This window comes from Cetorhinus maximus, chromosome 23 (assembly GCF_964194155.1).
Source record: "Cetorhinus maximus chromosome 23, sCetMax3.hap1.1, whole genome shotgun sequence".
Classification (NCBI taxonomy): Eukaryota; Metazoa; Chordata; class Chondrichthyes; order Lamniformes; family Cetorhinidae; genus Cetorhinus; species Cetorhinus maximus.
The window spans coordinates 60,956,235-60,964,975 of record NC_135901.1 but is presented as its reverse complement, the minus strand read 5'-3'; positions in this window follow the sequence as shown (position 1 = coordinate 60,964,975).

Genomic DNA, 8,741 nt, shown 5'->3' with positions numbered 1-8,741 from the left:
CTCAAAGAGCCATATGGTCTACCCCAGCTCCTATTTCTTGTTTTCTTATGAACATCACTGTGAATCATTTCCATACAAGCACAGCAGATCCAGGGCCAGCTCTTCACCTCTTCCCTTCCCACATTCCAGGTCCCCAAACACACTTTCCAGGTGACACAATGAAAAAGGTCAGCGACCTAAAACATTCCGTCCACTTGGTCGACATGAAACTAAACTCATGATGAATTCCTCCTCAATAACAGGGAGTGGATCAATAGCACTACTACTGACCGAGCTGGTCGATTCCTAAAAGACATAGCTGCTAGACTAGGTCTGTGACAAGTCATGAGAGAGTCTTCAAGAGGGAAAAACATACTTGATCTCATCCTCATCACTCCGTCTGCTGCAGACGCACCTTTCCATGATAGCATCAGTAGGAGTCACCTCCTACGAAGTCGTTGTGGAGACGAAGTCCCATCCTCACATTGAGGACGCCCTCCATCTTATGGTGTGGCATTACTATCGTGCTAAATAACATAGGTTTCGAATAGATCTAGAAACTCAAGGCTGGGCATCCTTGGGGCGCTCTGGGCCAACGGCAGCAGCAGAATTGCACTCAACCATAATCTGTAACCTTTTGGCCTGGCAAACCCCCCCAACTCTACCAGTACCATCAAGCCAGGGGATCTACCCTGGTTCAATTAAGAGTGCAGGAGGCATTCCAGGAGCAGCATCTGGCATACACAAAAATGAGATGTCAACCTGGTGAAGCTACAACATAGGACTACTTGCAGGCCAAACAGTGTAAATGATATGTGACAGACAGATCTAAGCGATTCCACAACCAATGGATCAGGTCTAAGCTCTGCAGTCCTGCCACACTCAGTCGTGAATGGCGGTGGACAATTTAACAACTCATTAGAGGAGGAGGCTCGACAAATATCCCCATCTTCAATAGTACTGAAAACCTGGACTTCAGAACTCGCTGCACCCATAGCCAATCTGTTCCAGTACAGCCACAACACTCGCATCTCCCCAGCAATGTGGAAAATGGCCCGGGTGTGTCCTGTACACAAGGCATGATAAACCCAATCGGTCCAATTACTGCTCTATCATTCTACTCTCGATCATCAACAAAGTAATGGAAGGGGTCATCAACAGTGCAATCAAGTGGAACTTGCTTAGCAATAATCAGGTCACTGGTGCTCAATTTGGGTTTTGCCAGGATCACTCAGCTCCTGACCTCATTACAGCCTACGTTCAAACATGGACAAAACAGTTGAACTCCGGACGTAAGGTCAGAGTAACTGCCCTTAACATCAAGGCAGCATTTGACCGAGTGTGGCATCAAAGAGCCCTAGCAAAACGGGAGTCAATGGAAATGAGTGGGGAAACTCTCCACTGGTTTGAGTCCTGGGTTGTGGTTGTTGGAGGTCAATCATCTCAACTCAGGACAACGCTGCAGGAGTTCCTCAGGATAGTGTCCTCGGCCCAACCATCTTCTGCTGCCTCATCAATGGCCTTCCTTCCATCATAAGGTCAGGAGTGGGGATGTTCTCTGATGATTGCACAATGTTCAGCACCATTCGGGACTCCTCAGGTCCTGAAACAATCCATGTCCAAATGTACCAAGACCTGGAAAAACTTGGCAGATGGAATATAAGTAGGGAATATGTGAGGTTATGCTATTTGACGGGAAGGATAGAGGAGCTGAATATTATTAAAGTGGAGAAAGACTGCAGAAGGCTGCAGCACAGAGGGATTTGGGAGTCCTTGTGCATGAATCCCAAAAAGCTAACATAAACGTTCAGCAGGTAATAGGGAAGGAAAATAGAATGTTGGTCTTAATTTCAAAGGGAATGGAGTATAAAAAAGGAAAGTCTTGGCAAAACTATACAAGGCAGCAGTTAGACCGCCCCGAGAATACTGTGAACAATTTTGGTCCCCTATATAAGGAAAGGTATTCTGGCACTGGAGGCAGCCCGGAGAAGATTCATTCTGTTGATCCCGGGTATGGAGGGATTTTCTTTTGAGGAGAGGTTGAGTAGGTTGGGCCTGTACTCATTGGAGTTTAGAAGAATGAGGGGCGACCTTATTGAAACATATAAGATTCTTCGGGGGCTTGACAGGGTAGATGCTGAGAGGTTGTTTCCCTTTGTGAGAGAGTCTATGACTAGAGGGCATAATCTCAGAGTTAGGGGGTGCCCATTTAAAAAATAGATGAGGCAGAATTTCTTCTCTCAGAGGGTAGTGAATCTGTGGAATTCTTTACCACAGAGGGCTGTAGAGGCTGGGTCATTAAGTATATTCAAGGCTGAGATAGACAGATTTTTAATCAGTAAGGAAATCAAGGTTATGGGGACAAGGCAGGGAAGTGGAATTGAGGATTATCAGATGAGCCATGATCTCATTGAATGGCGGAGCAGACTCGATGCACCGAGCGAGGCCGCAACTTTCTCCCAGTTACAGACCTGGGGTAACGGTCGCCATCTAGCCAAATGGCCAGCTTCTGCTCCTAAATGTTATGGTCTTATGGACATTACCCAGGCTTGGTCTGGCAAGTGGAAAGTAACATTCATGCCACATAAGTGCCAGGCTATGGCTATCTCCAACAAGAGAGAAGCTAAGCAACTCCCCTTGACATTCAAATGCATTACTACCATTTAATCTCCCATTATCAACATCCTGGGGTTACCATTTACCAGAAACTGAATTGGACCAGCCATATACATAGATAAAAACAAAAAGCTAAAAGCTACTGCGGATGCTGGAAATCCAAAACAAAATAAAAACAGAATTACCTGGAAAAACTCAGCAAGTCTGGCAGCATCGGCGGAGAAGAAATCAGTCAACGTTTCGAGCCCTCATGGCCCTTCAGCAGAACTGAAGCATAGTTTCAACAAGGGAGAAATATAAATTGGTTTAAGGTGGGTGGGGGGGAAGAGACACATTGAGGGTGTGGTGTGAGCAGATAATCAAAAGATGTCAGAGACAAAAGGGTCAAAGAGGTGTTGAAGGTGGTGGTCTTTGTCTGAGAAAAGTGCTAATTAAGAATGCAAGACAGGATATTCAAACTACAGCTCTAGTGGGGGTGGGGTGGAAAGACTAAAGGTTTTAGTTTTAGATTTAAAAATAATGGAAATAGGTGGGGAAAGAAGAATCTATATAAATTATTGAAAAAAAAGGCGGGTGGGGGGGGGAAAAGAAACGGGGTGGGGATGGGGGGAGGGGGAGTTTAAGATCTAAAGTTGTTGAATTCAATATTCAGCCCAGAAGGCTGTAAAGTGCCTCGTCGGAAGATGAGGTGCTGTTCCTCCAGTTTGCGTTGGGCTTCACTAGTCCGGCTACAAGAGCCAGTCAGAGGCGAGGATTCCTGCGGCAAATATCTCACCTCCTGACTCCCCAAAGCCTGTCCACAATCTACAAGGCACAAGTCAGGAGTGCGATGGAACACTCTCTACTTGCCAGGATCAGTGCAGCTCCAAAAACGCTCAAGAGCTCAACACCATCTAGGACAAAGCAATGCACTGGATTGGCACCACATCCACAAACATTTATTCTATCCACCACCAACACACAGTCGCAGCAGTATCTACCATCTCCAAGATGCACTGCAGAAACTCACGAAGGTTCCTTGGGCATCACCTTCCAAACCCGCGACCACTACCATCTAGAAGGACAAGGGCAGCAAACACATGGGAACACCAGCACCTGAAAGTTCCCCTCCAAGTCACTCGCCATCCTGGCTTGGAAATATCGTCGTTCCTTCACTGTCACTGGGTCAAAATCCTTGAACTTCCCCCAGCATCTCATGAATGAATTTTTAAAAATCAATTGTAAACACAAAGCTTCCAGCCGGGATTGAACCGGGGACTTTCTCATGTAAAGTAAAGGTGATAATCAGTGCACTAGGGAAATGAGTGTGAATCCCCCCGGACAGAGGGGAACTGACCATCCATCTCTAGCTCTAATTCCCAAACAGAAAATGCTGCCAAGAATCAGCAAGTCAGGCTGAGTCTGGCCGCTCACACCATTTGGAACCGTCACAATGCCCGGCTGATTGACGGCAGCTCCAGGCCAATAGTAAGAGGGGACATGCCTGGAGGACCGCGCTGATCCTCCAGCCAATCGGAATGAATGAGGGGCGGGGCCGGACTGGGAGTGAAGCATGCGCAGTGTGAGTAATGGCGACTGAGAGACGCTTCTGTCTCGGAACCGGAATCGGTGAGTTTGTGAATGGCGGGGCGGAGGGAGCGATGGATCCGGCGGGTGGGCGGGGAGGCTTTGGAAACATGTTATGTAAACAGAAATCCCTGAAAAATAACTTTCCGGTCCCCGGGGTAACCGTTTCCCCATTTGCACCGAGCGAGGCCGCAACTTTCTCCCAGTTACAGACCCGGGGGTAACGGCCGCCATCTTTATTGGGGGCAAAGTGCATCAGGGCGCACGCGCCGCCGCCATATTTATTGGGGGCAAAAGTTCAAAATGTTGCAAAAGCTCAGCAGGTCTGACAGCATCTGTGCAGAGAGAGACAGAGTTAACGTCTCGAGTCCGTATGACTCTTCTTCAGAGCTAAGGAGAAGTAGAAATATCATGGACTTCACACTGTTTATGAGGGATGAAGCAGGTGGAACAATGATATTCAGGTCCTGTTGAATCGAGTGAATCTGTCCAATCTTGATGTGATGTTTGGTTTGAATTTCCCGTCTGCAAATCCTCACCAAGTCTCCTTAGGCAGCAGCTTCCAAACGCACGACCACTACCATCTAGAAGGACAAGGGCAGCAGATACATGGGAACACCATCACTTGTAAATTCCCCTCCAAGTCACTCAACATCCTGACTTGGAAATATATCTCCGTTCCATCAATGTCGCTGGGTCAAAATCCTGGAACTCCCTTCCCAACAGCACTGTGGGTGTACCTACACCACATGGAGTGCAGCGGTTCAAGAAGGCAGCTCCCCACCACCTTCTCAAGGGCAATGAGGCATAGGCAAGAAATGCTGGCGCAGCCAGCGATGCTCGCATCCCATGAATGAATTAAAATAAAATGCTGTAAAAAGGAGATTCCAAAAATTCCATCACTATCCAAGGGATGGTGCAGGAGGGAGGGCTTTAGATTCCTGGATCAATGGGCCCATTTCTGGGGAAGTTTGGGCCAATACAAGTCTGACAGGTTGCACCTGGGCTGGAACAGGACCAACATCCTTGCGAGGGGGTTGCTAATGCTGTGGGTGGGGGGTTAAACTAACTTAGCAGGGGGATGGGTTACAGAGTGGAGGTGTACTAGGTGTGATGCACAGACAAGTATAGAAGGAAAAAATCAAGTCAGTCTGGAAGGCAGAGCATATATTGTCAAGTTAAGGCACAAGGCAGCATGGCAAGGCTGGATGGCAACTATTTTAATGCAATAACTCTTGCAAGTAAGGCCGATGAGTTGAGGGTGTTGATGAACATATGGGGATATGATATCATTGCTATAACGGAGACATGGTTGAGGGAGGGGCAGGACTCACAGCTCAATACTCTGGGGTATGGAATCTTTGGGTGAGACGGGGGTGGGGGTGTAAAAGAGGAGGTGCGGGTCACAGTGTTGATCAAGGAGTCAATTACGGCAATAAGGAAGGATGATATCTTAGAAGGTTCCTCAAATGAGGCCATATAGGTAGAACCTAAAAACAAAAAGGGGGAAATCACATTGCTGGGAGTGTACTATAGACCCCTAAACAGACAGTGAGAGATAGAAGGGCAGATATGTAGGCAAATCTCAGAGAAGTGTAAAAATGATAGGGTAATAATAGTCGGGGATTTCAACTTCCCCAATATTAACTGGGATCGACAAAGTGTGAAAGGCTTAGAGGGGGATGAGTTCTTAAAATGTACCCAAGAGAGCTTTTTAAGCCAGCACATAGGAAGTCCTACGAGTGAGGCAGCAGTCCGAAGCCGGGCAAGTGGTAGGAGTGTCTGTGGGGGAGCATTTCGGTGATAGTAACCATAATTGAGTAAGATTTAAGGTAGTTATGGAAAAGGCCAAAGATGATCTAGAAATAAAGATTCTGAATTGGGTGAAGGCTGATTTTAATATGATAAGACGAGATTTGGCCAAAGTGGACTGGGAGCAGCTACTTGTAGGAAAATCTACATCAGAGCGGTGGGAGTCATTCAAAAAGGAAATAGTGAGAGTGCAGGGCCAAAAATAAACCAAATTTCATAGGGAACAACAGTTTATACTGCATGAGAAAAGGGTGCTGATTGGTTGGCCAGTCAGTTCTGATTGGTCATTGCTATGGAGAATGTTCCAGGTAGTTATCATCATGTGCTTTTGTTTAATTCAACAAAAGGTGCCATGCCTGGACTTGTTCCTTCTGCCTGCAGAGGACAGGTCCCTGTGTTTGGATATATGTAGCTTCTAGCAAATGTAAGTGAGACACTTTACGAGCCTGACTGATAATCTTTGAAATTTGATGTTCTTGTGTCTGTCCTGATGAGTACAAGATTAAATGTTTTTAACAATACTCAAGTGCATTAAAGGGGGAAAGTGTGGTAGACAGAGGGAGAGGTGTAGGGAGAGAATCTCAGAGCTTGGGGACAAGGGAACTGAAGGCACGGTCACTAATGGTGGAGCGATTAAAATAGGGAATGTACAGGACCAGAATTAGAGCAGTGCAGATATCTCAGAGGGTTGTGGGGCTGGAGGAGATTACAGAGATAGGGAGGGGCGAGGCCATGGAGGGATTTGAAAACAAGGATGAGAATTTTAGAATCAAGTTGTTGCTTGACTGGGAGCCAAGGCAGGTCAGGAAGCAAAGGGATGTTAGGGGAATGGGCCTCACTGTGAGTGAAGACATGGACAGGAGACTTTTGGATGGTGTTAAGTTTGCAGAGGGTAACGTGGGAGACCAGCCAGGAGTGTGTTGGAATAGTCGAGTTTGGAGGTAACAACGGCAGCGATGAGGGTTTCAGCAGCAGATTCACTGAGACAGGGTGAGGTTGGGTGATGTTACAGAGGTGGAAACAGGCGACCTTAGTGATGGCACAGATATGAGGTCAGAAACTCATCTCGAAATCAATTTTAACACCGTGGTTGTGAACAGACAGGTTTAATCTCAGACTGTTCCCAGGGAGACGGATGGAGTTGGTATCTGGGAAATGGAGATTGGAGCAGGGACTGAAAACAGTGTCTTCAGTCTTCTCAGTGTTTAATTGGGGTTAATTAGTCATCAGGAAGAAAAGCAGGAACCAGAATGGGCCATGAGACTGATCCCAGGTTTAACTCAGTTAGAGAGGGAGAGAAGGAAGGAAGGAAACCCAGGGAGGTTTGGAGAAACCATCTTCACAATCGCTCATTAAATCTCCACACTGTGAGTTTTGGACACAAGGTTAACATCTGCTATTCTGTATGGTCGGTCAGGGGGTTTCAGATTAATGTTTTGTCACGAGTAATGACTGAAGTGTATGATCAAAAAAGTTGTTATCTCCAGTTGTACAAATTTGTTAAAAAGATGCAGAATTGTCCAAAACTCTGGATTTCAGCGCAGGGAGGAGGGAGATTGTGTGGGACGGGGATTTGCAGCTTTGGGGGGAACAAGAGGGGAAAAAATGTTCCACAGGAACTAGAACTGTCTGTTCTGAATTTCTATTCTGTTCTTACAGTGATGACTTTTATAAACTCCTTTTACAGAGAATTAGAAGGGGATAATTTGCAGATGGGAAACTCAAACCAAACATCACTTCAAGATCTGACAGTCACTCAATTCATCAGGACCTGAGTATCATCGGAATTTGAATGTGAAGGGAGAAATGTTTGTCTGTTCTGTCTGTGGGAAAATATTTCAAACATCAGTGTGACTGGAAAAGCACCGAGACACACACACACCCGAGTGAGAGTGTTCCAGTGAACTGACTGTGGAAAGAGCTTTAACCAGTTACACAGCCTGAAAAAACATCACACCATTCACAGCGGGAAGAAACCATACCGTGTTCTCTGTGTGGATGAGGCTTCAACTGATTATCAAACCTGGAGAGACACCATGGAGAAACCATGGAAATATGAGGACTGTGGGAAGGGATTCAATTACCCATCTTCGCTGGAAATCCACCGACGTACTCACACTGGAGAGAGACCGTTCACCTGCTCCAAGTGTGGGAAGGGATTCACTTGGTCATCCAGCCTGCTGAGACACCAGGGAGTTCACACTGGGGAGAGGCCATTCACCTGCTTTGAGTGTGGGAAGGGATTCACTCAGTCATCCTACCTGCTAATTCACCAGCGGCTTCACACTGGGGAGAAGTCATTCACCTGCCCTGTATGTGGGAAAGGCTTCACTGGGTCATCTGACCTGCTGAACCACCAGAGAATTCACACTGAGGAGAGGCCATTCCCTTGTACTTCCTGTGGAAAGAGATTCAGGTCTTGGAACAACCTCAAAGTACACCAGCGAGTTCACACTGGAGAGAGACCATTCACCTGCTCCAAGTGTGGGAAAGGATTTACTCAGTCATTCAACCTGCTGATCCACCAGCGAGTTCACACTGGAGAGAGACCATTCACCTGCTCCAAATGTGGGAAAGGATTCACTCAGTCATCCAACCTGCTGAAACACCAGCGAGTTCACACTGGAGAAAGACCATTCACCTGCTCCGAGTGTGGGAAGGGATTCACTCAGTCATCCAGCCTGCTGAAACACCAGCGAGTTCACAACTGACTGCAGGAGTCCGATTTTGCTGTTATTGCTGCTGTGAATCACATCCAGGACGGAACC